Genomic DNA, 12,627 nt, shown 5'->3' with positions numbered 1-12,627 from the left:
TTATTTACGCTCTTACCAACGCGATGGAAAGCAAAACAAAGCAAAGCAGAGCAAAACAAAACAAACAAACGAAAACCCTCACGTCCTGCACTTGCATATAACGCCGTTACGTGCCCAAGCGGTATTGTACGTCATCCTAGCACTGCACCCCGGGTCGTACGGTATATAGGAATGAGCACACGCCACGAATCGTCTCGAATCACTCCCTACAGCTGTAAGGCGCCTTGAAGCGTGCACCCCCAACATTCTTCTTTGCGCATCTGTGAAAGGTCAACTCTTGAGCAAACTCTGAACCAGCTCTAAGGAAACTAATCCGATTAGACGTTACTTTGACTCATCTTTTTACGCTCAGTGCTGGATTGCTCAAACTCCAGCTAGGGTTAGGGTTAGCATTCCCACGCTACTTAGACACTTTGTTTACGCTCAGTGCTGGATTTTGGGAACTTCAGGACGAGTGGGAATTTTCTCCTATCTGTCCATTCTGTTTTGTTTTGGAGACTCTTGGCTGCCTATGTTGTTCAGTGCAGCGTGAAGGAAACATTTTCCAAAACTGTGTCAGCTCAAAAGTTGTAAGAAAACCTCTCCAGCTGCTTTAACTCTCTTCATTTTTGTCATTTAATGTGACACTCGATGTATAACTGGAGCCTCACATATGCAAATGGTGAGGCTCCAGTTCGACACCCAGTTCGACACCACTTTACAGTATATGACAAAAGCATGGCAGACTGTGCCGGACCAGCTGGTAACTTCCGCTTATTTTGACCATATTAAACATTGGAATTCTTCCCACTTGCATTTGTGACACTTGATTTTGGCTCCACCTAAGACACTCTTAAATCTTCAAACACTTTTCTCTTCTCCCGCAACACACTTGTCTGTCGGCACTATGTGGCAGCGTTGCATGACAACCCATCTCACCACGGAAAGGAACCTAACAGCTTTGGTAAGAGAGTAGAATTACCTGAAGAACTGCTTTCCATGGAAGCAGGACCAAGCGATGTAGCATTTTTATAGTACCAGGAAAGGAGAAGCGGCACTTCGCCTTTGCCGCATAGGCACAAGGTGACGTGCAGCAGACGCCGTAGTCGGCAGGATTCGAACCTGAGCGGGGAGTCCCCAATGGATTTCAAGTCCATCGCCTTAACTACTCGGCCACGACTACAGCGAGCTCGCCGCCGCCCCATTCCTCCTATAATCTAACACGGAGTGCGAGGTGGCTGCGGAAACTTTTTTAAAGTCGCTCTACATTAAAAAAAAAATACCTTTCACAAGATACATGCCGGCAGACAGACACGCCTCAGAGGGTTTAAGGGTTTAAGACGTTCAAATGATAAAGTCTCCCCGTCCGGATGTCAAAATGCAACTTTGGCAGACAGAAAAAACATCAACAAACCACAAATGTGGACAAGGATTTTACAAGCTGCACCACACTACACTTTCAAAAACATTTACATTCGTGTTAGATGCAGGAATTGTCTTTGTTTTGCGTGCTTACGAACGCCATAGAAAACGAAACAAAACAAAAGCCCTCAGCTCCTGCACTTGATTATAATGCCGTTACGTGTCGAAGCAGGAATTTACGTCATCTTACCACTACAACATGGGGAATAGAGGGAAATGAACACACGCTACGAATCGTCTCAATCACTCCCTAGAGTCGTAAGGCACATTGAAGGGTGCACCCCCATCATTAATCGTTGGGCCTCTGTAAAAGGAAAGCTGTTGAGCAGTCTTTGAAACAGCTCGGATGAAACACTTGATTGCTTCCATGTGCATCTGGAGCCCACTTCTTATTTTCACTTCACGCCGCCCAAAGCATTTCTAAAACAGGAGATTCGCGTTTGGGAATGCGCCCTGCCCTACAAATAAAACAGGTCTACGGGTCTGAAACCTGCTCCACGGAAAACAGTTCTGTTGCGCTTTTGATCCAAGGGAGATTCTCTGTTCTTACTTTTTGATGACATAACACCCAAAGGGGCTTCTTTGGAGCTGGATTCCAACCAGCATCCTAAAGTTTCTTGGCGGTATCCTTTACAGTCCTCTGTTCGGTCGACAAGGAACAGAAGGGGGCAGCTTTCCTCACACATACAGTGCAATGTACTGTAGTGTTCCCCTTCATTGAATTCGCAGTTCTGCATCAGACCTCAAACTCGTTTCCTTAGCTTGGATTTAAGCCACGAAGCAGGCTTCTACTGTATAAACGTCTAGAGGAATCACAAACTATTTGAGAGGCCATCATCCCATTGGGAACTGACAAAGTCTATCCCTAAACACCTAGCGCAGTCTCTCGAGAGACTGTCAAAAATCGCTTTCTCCGTTTGTGCTGCAAGTAAGTGAAAACGCGGTCTCAACCCAGAGCCACTTGGCAGCAGCGGCACGTAAATACTGTTACTGCCACTGCTCGATACCAACGTTAGCCTACTATACCATGTTCAGCCACCGCTAGAAAATGTAAGGCTCTAGTACTGGAGCAAACAAAAGGAGGGCCAACGTCGAACAGGCACCCGTGTCAGACATAGAGAGCGACGAGGATGGGATTCAAACCAATGCATGCAGAGCACAATGAATTAGTAGTCCATTGCCTTAACCACTCGGCCAACTCGTCGACGAAACTGGGCTGTCCAGACATGGGTTGGCGCGCTCCAGATGATCTTTTTCTTTTTTTTCCCTCGTACTCGAGGGTCATTTTCCTGTTCCACATGCGATTTCAACATTTTCCTTGGGAGATGTCAAGCCAGCAAGCCACTGCTGTGGTTCAGTGGCCAGTGTGGAGTTCAGTGGCCCTGTTGTACACAGAAAGCACATTGAGCTCCTTGGACTTGAAAAGTTCCAGATAAAAGCCATTTGTCATCCTTTCTCTTGGTGTCGATGTTGCTATTGTATAAAGGTGGCAACTTGCTCAGCGAGCAGGCGGAGCACACACCGAATGCAGATGTGTCTGAGTGGTGTGTCCAAGTGGCTGCAAAAGGACAACTATCCCGGGGCACCGTGGCTTAGTTGGTTAAAGCGCTTGTCTCTTAAACAGGAGATCCTGAGTCCGAATCCCAGTGGTGCCTTCTTTGTTCTGTCTTCTTGAACAGAACTGGTCCTTACAGACAACCGCCTACGGCTAGACTTAATTAAATGCAAGTATTCATTTCCTGTCTTTAACGCGACTTGTTTTTCTTAAAATGGATGCAACTTGCAAAACATGAAATACAAACATTGCTAATCAGCGCTAGCGGCTGGCAAAAAAAAAGAAGTCAGCAATGTTTTTTTTCTTTAACCTTAACCCTGCTAATGGAGAAGAGTTAAACGACCGAGTCTATGCAGATTAAACGGTGCTCATGTCGGGTTCTTAGCTGAAAGGGTGGTAAATCACGCTCACCCCAGTCCTTAATCTTTTAAAAGGATACAAAATTGAACCTAGTCGCCACATCACATACATCCTGTTCAACGATAAAAAGGTGACATCTATCCTCGATCCAGAGTAAATCCCACATTGAGGGCATATTGTTTTCCACTTTACCATGAGTCGGGCTCAGCTGCACAGAGGCGAGAGCAGAGCAATGAGGTCACGGGGACAGGGGAGTCACACGCTGGCGGTTTGAACACGCGGAAGAAAACTGAGGGATCCACAGTATGTGGACCCTCCGTGCGCCATCATTCCGCACTCCGGACTCTGAATCCTACCATCCAAGTTAAGATCTCGGCGGAACCTGAGGCGCAGTTCCTTCTTAAAACGTAATCTGGTGAGCATTTCTAGAATCGTACTTGTATAGATGCAGCCTTTAATGTGTTGCTAGGTTAAAATTGATGACTTCTTGAACTTCAGTAGGCAACTTCCCTCTTGATTTCGGATTTAATTTCTTTATTACAGGGGCGCTTTTATGAACACAGAGTCATGTTCAGGTACTTTGCTTGATGGAGGAAGCATATTTCGGACTCTGTGATCTGCTCACCTGGAAAGGTCTGCTGTACTACTACAAGAGAGAAGTAGAGTCTGGAAGAATGGACAATTTTATGATGCTTTGGAAGATAATGTTTTTTTTTTCTTTGAAATCGAAATGAATCAGAATATCAGTGCAAAAGACAAACTCTTGGTTTGGTTTAAAGAGATATGGTTTTAACACAGACAAAATGTAGAAAACAGGTGTTTCTCACTTTTGGAAAAGAATGGACCGGGGGTAATATTTTACTAGTTGCAGTGCTGATCTCACTGGGTTACAGTCCTGCAGTGTCACACCAGGGCCAGTGGCGCAATGGATAACGTGTCTGACTACGGATCAGGAGATTGCAGGTTCGACTCCTGCCTGGCTCGGGTCGTTTTTAAACGCATCGGGCTACTCCCTAAGTAGTCTGTGCTACTTACTGCATTGTAATCGTACCCAGTAAGAGATTTCCTTCATGTAAATGAACTGCACCTGACAGCTTTAGAAAAACACCTGGGCTCAGTACGGTGCTGAGAGCTCAGCGTTGCTGTTCTAATTAGCACGCACTGCATCGGCTATGAGCCCGAACCTTTCAATTATTCCGATCAGTAAGTCAACACGTAGTCCACATGAACGGTAGAAATATTCTCTTGTCTGTCTCTTGTTTGTATAGAACTGAATGTCCCTGACAATGTACTGTTAGTTTTAATTGAAGAACGGCATTTGTGTTCAAATATACCAGACAAGTTTATGTAACTGCTCATGCGACACTCAGTTGTAATTAGTCAAGAAATAAAGTCGAACAACAGCTGCGGGTTTGATTCTGAACGTATCAGATTGCAGCGCCTTTTACTTCCATTGACAAATGATAGAGATTTGAAGAGAGATCCTTCAGACCAGCAAGCAAACCCACGGCTATTTCGGTTTTCTATCTAGGCAACGTTGGTGTCTGCAATAGCATACATGAAAGCGTGATGCAATTTCTGTGGCTACATTTGTTGCATGTCATGCACAGTAAGAGTGTTTCTAACACCAAATAAAAAGTCAACAAATAGCGATCACGCCTTCTCCTCAGTTAACCCACTGAAACCCTTGCTGTTAACAGTTCTTTACTGCGTGCTTTAAGAGCACCTACACATCGTGTCGGTTCTTACAGCTTTATTCATTAGGTTTTCAAAGGCATAAGTAGAGCACCAGAGGTGCGAACGCAAAATGTGTGGTTATCTGAAGAATTGCTTTCCATGGCAGCGGGGCCAAGCGATTTAGCGTTTTTATAGTACCAGGAAAGGAGAAGCGGCACTCCGCCTCTGCTGCGCAGGCACAAGGCGACGTGCGGCAGACGCCGGAGTCGGCAGGTTTCGAACCTGCGCGGGGAAGCCCCAACGCATTTCGAGCCCATCGCCTTAACCACTCGAGCACGACAAATGCGAGCTCCCCGCCGCCGCATTCCTCCTATAATCAAACACGGACTGCGAGGTGGCTGCGGAAACCTTTTTAAAGTTGCTCTCCGTTAAAAAAAATACCTTTCACAAGATTCGTGCCGGCAGACAGACACGCCTCAGAGGGTTTAAGGCTGGCTTCACGTTCAAATGATAAAGTCCCCCAGTCCGGATGTCAAAATGCAACTTTGGCAGACAGAAAAAACATCAACGAACCAAAAATGTGGACAAGGATTTTACAAGCTGCACCACACTGCACTTTCAAAAGCATTTACATTCGTGTTAGACGCAGGAATTGCCTTTGATTTGCGCGCTTACGAACGCCATGGAAAACGAAACAAAACTAAAGCCCTCAGCTCCTGCACTTGATTATAATCCCGTTACGTGTCGAAGCAGGAATTTAAGTCATCCTACCACTGCAACACGGGGAATAGAGGGAAATGAGCACAAGCTACGAATTGTCTCTAATCAGTCCCTACAGTTGTAAGACGCCTGGAAGCGTGCACCCCCATCATGAATCTTTGCGCATCTGTGCAAGGTAAACTCTGGAGCAGTCTCTGAAACGGCTCAAAGGAAACACGTGATTGATTCCATGTGCATCTGGGGTTCATTTCTTATTTACATTTAATTCAAGGGAAAGGCTTGGGTCAGTTTCAGAAGGCCTCCAACAGCGAGATTCAAGCGCCCCACCTTCAGCCCAATCTGCGCCGCCAGAACGCCAACGGCTCCTCTGGTCTCCGGGGTGCGGTTGTGACCCCGTAACCTAAAGTGTTGGTGGCAGACAAATGGAGACTAACAGGTGATGTCCTAGGACATGACTACATTGTGACACTCGGTGGGGATGGTGACCATTGCTTGGAAAAGAGTGCGAGGCCCCTTTAGAAAAACATTTTGTTAACAGGCATTCTGCCTCAGCCTAAACACCTATAGCTTGCAAAGCGCATGCTATTAGACAGGCACCTCTGCAAAACCTTAAGAGTCTCTTAAACTAGTGATAGTAAGGTGTTCCCAATGGGCAATGTTCGGCTTTCAAATCATCTCTCCGTGGAAGCGCCGAGATGCAGCTGTTTAAGGCTTAGAAGCAGCTGACTGTTTTACTACCTAGCTGATCACTGTCAGTCAGGGAGCTTAGAGGTGAAAAGCCTGTCTGAGAGACAATTCGCCGTCGATCAGTTCAATATGTTCCGTACAAGCTCGGCGCACCTGAGATCATCTTGGTAGCCGTGTAGCTCATATGAGTGAAAGCGTGTGTGTCAGGACTCTTACTTGGCCATCCCAACATACGGAATTTCTTCTGTTTCAGCCACTCTGTTGTTGATGTACTCCTTTGTTTTTGTCATGTTGCAAGACCCAGCGTCTTTTGAGTTTTAGATCACAGGCAGACACCCTGACATTCTGCTGTAGAATTTCCTGATACATCTCGGAATTCATCGGTCCCTCGATGATTGCAAGCCGTACAGCCTCCGCCATGCTTCCCAGGTGGGATGAGGTTTTGGAGTTGGTATGCGGTGTTTTGTTATCTCCAAACATAACGCTGTGCACATTTACCAACAAGTTCAACTTTTGTCACGTCTGTCCACAGAACATTGTTCCAGGAGTTGCTGTGGAACATCCATGTGGTCTTTAGCAAACTTGAGAGGGGCAGTGGTGGTTTTTTTTGGGGGGAGAGCAGTGGTTTCCTCCATGGTGACCTCACATGATCACCACTCCTGTTCAGATTTCTTCTTATGGTGGACTCATGAACACAGACGTAAGACAAAGTAAACCACCTGTTTGCTAGATCCCATCCCCACTCAGCTAGTCAAAGATTCCCTCGAAGGACTGGCAGGACCTATAATTAGTATGATGAATGCATCGCTTGCGTCAGGCGTCGTACATGATCAATTTAAGGTAGTGGTTCTTAGACCGCTCCTTAAGAAGTCAAATTTGGATCCACAAGTTCTTAACAACTACAGGCCTGTCTCAAAGGTCCCATTTCAATCTAAAAGTCTTGAAAGAATAGTTGTTGCCCAACATCAAATGGATTCAAATAATATACTTGAGAAATTTCAGTCTGGTTTCTGAAACTGCATTAACAAGAGTCGTAAATTATATTCTCTTAGCTACTGATGCGGGGAATGCAACAGTGCTAGGTTGCAACAGTGCTAGGAATGCAAACTTTAGGTTGCGCTTCTTCATGCTGCATCATTGGCATGAGTGGAGCTTTTTAAACGTCTGTACTTACTGCGCCCCATAAGAAATCGTTTGTCCCTGTTCAAAAGAGATTGTGCGATGTCCTGCAGCGTTCGCAAAGCAAACCTTTGACAGTTTGAATAGAGGAATTTATTCTGCTTCCTGTGCGTGCAGTAGTTACAAACTTGAACGTCTTTACACGATCTCCTGCAGTTTTCAGTGGGCAGGCTTGGTCAGATGGCTTGGAAAAACGCACTGTGTTTCGGCTCGGGAAACATCATGAGCAGTGTCCTGCATGTTTTCTGTGTATAGCTGTCTTTTAACGCATACAGAATTCATTCGAAATCATTGATTTCTCCAATTAACAAGGATCCCTTAAATGATGAGTCAAAGTAACATCTAATCGGATTAGTTTCCTTAGAGCTGGTTCAGAGTTTGCTCAAGAGTTTACCTTTCACAGATGAGCAAAGAAGAATGTTGGGGGTGCACGCTTCAAGGCACCTTACAGCTGTAGGGAGTGATTCGAGACGATTCGTGGCGTGTGCTCGTTCCCATATACCATACGCACCGGCGTGCAGTGCTAGGATGACGTACAATACCGCTTGGGCACGTAACGGCGTTATATGCAAGTGCGGGACGTGAGGGTTTTCGTTTGTTCGTTTTGTTTTGCTCTGCTTTGCTTTGTTTTGCTTTCCATCGCGTTGGTAAGAGCGTAAATAAAAAGGCGATTCCTGCGTCTACCACTAATGTAAGAGCTATTTCAAGTGCGACGTGGTGCGGCTTTTCAAATGCTTGTGGGCATTTCTCTGTTGTTGATTCTTTTTTTGTGTGTAACAAAGTGGCATTTTCATGTCCGGACGGGGAGACTTTATCATTCCGACATGAAGCCACCCTTAAGTCCTCTGAGGCGTGTCTGTCTGCAAGGCTTGTATTTTGGAAATGTTTTTTTGAAACGGAGAACGACTTTGAAATAGGCTTCCGCCGGCGCCTCGCGATCCAGGTAAGATTGTAGCAAGAACGCAGCGGCTGTGGGGCTTGCTGTAGTCGTGGCCGAGTGGTTAAGGCGATGGACTAGAAATCCATTGGGGTCTCCCCGCGCAGGTTCGAATCCTGCCGACTACGTTGTCCGCCTCCAGTTGGTGTGTTCCGGCGCAAGCAAAGAAGCGCGCCTCTTTGTTGTTCCTGGTGGTTTTAAAACGCCCAATCGCTTGTACCCGCTGCCTTGAAATAAATTCTTCAGCATCCGCGAATGGCATTTTGCAGCTGGAAGCATATGTCGACGCTTTTTGCACAGAGCACCAAAAAAGCGTCTTTTTTGAAGGCCCAGACACTGAGCATTGGTGTTTCAGTGGTAGAATTCTTGCCTGCCACGCGGGAGGCTTGGGTTTGATTCCCGGCCAATGCAGTGGCTTTTGCAGCGAGCGGCTCCATCACTTGCATCCCCTTGCAACTCGCAACTGAAAACCCACTGAAGCTAAGCAGGTGTGAGCCAGGTCAGTACCCGGATGAGGGTAAGCTACAGGGAAAAACAAAGCTTCCAGCTGGAAGCGGTGTTAATGGTGCCGGCGGGGGGGCGCTCACCCTGAGGTCTGTGCGGGTCCCAATGTCCCAGCATAGTGACGGAGACGCTGTGTTGTAAAAGGGCGCTGTCTTTCGGATGAGATGTAAAACCGAGGTCATAGTGCTCTGTGGTCATTAAAAATGACCACCAAAAGCTCTTGGTAATTGATGGTCTTCAATAATGCTTCTCCTTTAGGTACATTTTAAATCAGCTGAAAAATGCTGTGAAATGGGGGGACACTTCAGGCCAGTGTAGGATTTGGGTTACAAGAACCATGAAACTGCACGAGAAAGCCCGTACACTGAATTACACGGCTTTCTATTCAAAGGAGGGCAAAAGAAATTCCCTGAGTTCGATTTTTTGCAGCACAGAGAGGACCACCGTTGTGAGGCCAGTTAGCTCAGTTGGTTAGAGCGTGGTGCTAATAACGCCAAGGTCATGGGTTCAATCCCCGTACGGGCTATGTTCTTTTCTCCTCTCTTACCAAAGCTGTTAGGTTCCTTTCTGTGGTGAGATGGGTTGTCATGCAATGCTGCCACATAGTGCCGACAGACAAGAGTGTTGCGGGAGAAGAGAAAAGTGTTTGAAGATTTAAGAGTGTCTTAGGTGGAGTCAAAATCAAGTGTCACAAATGCAAGTGGGAGGATTTCCAATGTTTAATATGGTAAAAATAAGCAGAAGTTATCTGCCGGTCATGGCACAGTCTGCCATGCTTTTGTCAGATACTGTAAAGTGGTGTCGAACTGGAGCCTCACCATTTGCATATGTGAGGCTCCAGTTATACATCGAGTGTCACATTAAATGACAAAAATGAAGAGAGTTAAAGCAGCTGGAGAGGTTTTCTTACAACTTTTGAGCTGACACAGTTTTGGAAAATGTTTCCTTCACGCTGCACTGTACAACATAGGCAGCCAAGAGTCTCCAAAACAAAACAGAATTGACAGATAGGAGAAAATTCCCACTCGTCCTGAAGTTCCCAAAATCCAGCACTGAGCGTAAACAAAGTGTCGAAGTAGCGTGGGAATGCTAACCCTAACCCTAGCTGGAGTTTGAGCAATCCAGCACTGAGCGTAAAAAGATGAGTCAAAGTAACGTCTAATCGGATTAGTTTCCTTAGAGCTGGTTCAGAGTTTGCTCAAGAGTTTACCCAGTGGGCATTGATTCGTCGAATATACGTATATTCACGGCGAAAATACGGCTATACGTATATATACGTCGCCTCGACGTATAATCAACGTCGAATTGCAACCGTAAAATCGACGACATTAATAAACGCATATATAACGTCGAAAACACATCTAACACAGTGCCTGAGGCTTTTTACTGTATGTATCGTGTGTGCCGCAACTAGGAGTATACGGCACTCTGCACAGTGTACGAAGTAAATTATTTTCGCAGTAATTAATTTACACGTGTATAATAAATATAGTAAATATAATAAATTAATTACTGCGAAAATAATTTTCTTCGTAAATCCTGCAATCCAGATGATTGGGGTATTGGTGCATGGCTACAGTCTGTGCTAGGAACATGGAGAGGGTCTCTGGTTCAATACATATTTGTGGGTCTGGTATTATTCGTTATGATCATATCGTTAATATCCTGTTTGAAAAACATGTGGACTAAAGCTGCTGCTTCTGTGCTAATTGTACGCCCTGAAGGGATCATGAAGGTCAAAAAATGATTTCATGGGAAAGGTTCTCTTATCTAGTGGCAGAACCTGATGGGTAGAACAATATAGCTTTAAGGGGGGTTACCCTTGGGAGTGATTCCCCTAGATGCAAATGATTATTGTGGTTTGTTTGTTCATAATAAGATGTTTTGCAGGAACGGAACAAAGAGAAATTTTACAACTTCAGCTAGAATTGTTCTACAAAACGTCACAGCTGAGGCAGGGGAACAATGTGTAGATTTTTCTAAGAGTTATTACCCAGTTGTTGACCAATCTGTTGACCAATGTTGACCAAAAAAGCCTAGGATTATGCTGGGCTCCAGCCCACAGGGATTTACCTGTGCTGTAAGAACTAATGAGTGAATAAGGAGACTGGATTCTGGTGAAAGACTTCAGGAAAAAGAAATGGTGTTCACTCAGGTGGAGGGGGCTGTACCAGGTGCTGCTGACCACTGCCACTGCTGTGAAGGTCACAGAAATGGTGCCCTGGATTCATGCTTCCCACTGTAAAAAGGTCACAAACGAACTGAACAAAGCGCAGGAGTGATGTCTCCACAAGGACAGATGGGGATAACCTGCTTGGGACTGATGTGCACAGCCTTTTTCCTTTTTATGTAGAAGCCTGTCACCACCCCAAAAGAGGAAGAATCTAAACACGAAGCCTCTTTGTATACAAACTGGCTGAATGAAACTGATAATGAGGGGGATATGAGTAATTTGTGGTATAAATTTATAAATCATACTGTAAAGTTAAAGAAATTTAATGCATCTTGTTATATATGTGCTTTAATGCCTCATTCTACAGCCTCACCCATGCGACTTTTTATGAAATGTACTCTTTTATTAATATCATGTTAGAAGGCTTAGACGCTATCAAACAAGAATTAAGGGGAGTTAGATTAATGGCACTTCAGAACAGGTTCGTGCTGGACCTTCAAAATGCAGCATCTGGAGGAGTCTATGCTTTAGTAGGAGACTCCTGTTGTACATATATTCCAGCTAATGACTATGATTACGGAAATCTTACACTCGCTATTCAGCATTTAAAAGAACTAAAAGACAAGGTGAATAAAGAGAGAGGCATAAAAGATACACCGGCTTTTCTCTCCTGGTTAGAATCACTGTTTGGGCCAGGGGGAATGTTTTTCTTTTAAGTTACTAACACCGATTATAGGGGCTGTGATACTTGTCTTCCTGTTTTTATGTTGCTGTATGACATGTATTATTCCAATGCTTCGAAATATGGAAATATGGTACCTAGGGGGATAAACTGTTCATCCTTCCAGTCTGGAGAATTGGCAGCTGTCTGACGTCAGTAAGTGATCCTTAAAAAATTAATAGTTCCATGACAGTGTGCATCACCAGAAAATCAATTTCAATGCATTAAAACTCTTGTTATCCTTCTGATCATTGAAGTGTCATTGCCCCAGCACTGTATACTCTTACTTTTGACGCCTGTCTGAAGTTGGATCCATTTCTAAGAATGGTGACTCACATATCCTCATGCTCAACTTTGGCTCAACCACACAAACTATGAAGTTAATCATCTGCTTTTGCTCCAAGATTTATGTTACTAGGCTCTCTCCTGGGGATCCTCGTGTTCAAACTTTGCCCTTATTGTGGATGATCCATGACAGAATTCAGGGAATTCAGAATTCTGATACCTCAGCTCAGATTCTGACTGGGCAGACTGTCATTGCCTGGTGTGAATGTGTGCATATCTGTTTTTGTGCATGTTCTGTGGCCTGTTGTACAGTACATCACAAATGAAAGGGAAATGGAAAACTAAAATAAGACTCAAGTGTTTTATCTTTCATTAACAGTGTTTCATTAGTATCTGTGCTAGATCCTGTCATCCACTGCTTACCACGA

General features: G+C 44.9%; 3 non-coding genes across 3 annotated transcripts; 2 read left to right on the top strand and 1 right to left on the bottom strand.

The window, feature by feature from the left end:
• Positions 1 to 1,080: 1,080 nt before the first annotated feature.
• Positions 1,081 to 1,162, bottom strand: trnas-uga (transfer RNA serine (anticodon UGA)). Its single transcript has one exon. It is a non-coding gene; the product is annotated as a tRNA-Ser (tRNA).
• Positions 1,163 to 4,227: 3,065 nt separating this feature from the next.
• Positions 4,228 to 4,300, top strand: trnar-acg (transfer RNA arginine (anticodon ACG)). Its single transcript has one exon. It is a non-coding gene; the product is annotated as a tRNA-Arg (tRNA).
• A 4,262-nt stretch (positions 4,301 to 8,562) lies between these two features.
• trnas-aga (transfer RNA serine (anticodon AGA)) lies at positions 8,563 to 8,644 on the top strand. The gene has a single exon. It is a non-coding gene; the product is annotated as a tRNA-Ser (tRNA).
• Positions 8,645 to 12,627: the final 3,983 nt, after the last annotated feature.

This window comes from Lepisosteus oculatus, unplaced genomic scaffold (assembly GCF_040954835.1).
Source record: "Lepisosteus oculatus isolate fLepOcu1 unplaced genomic scaffold, fLepOcu1.hap2 HAP2_SCAFFOLD_64, whole genome shotgun sequence".
NCBI classification, from domain to species: Eukaryota; Metazoa; Chordata; class Actinopteri; order Semionotiformes; family Lepisosteidae; genus Lepisosteus; species Lepisosteus oculatus.
The sequence above is the reverse complement of the archived record's forward strand: the minus strand, read 5'-3'. Positions and strand labels throughout refer to the sequence as shown.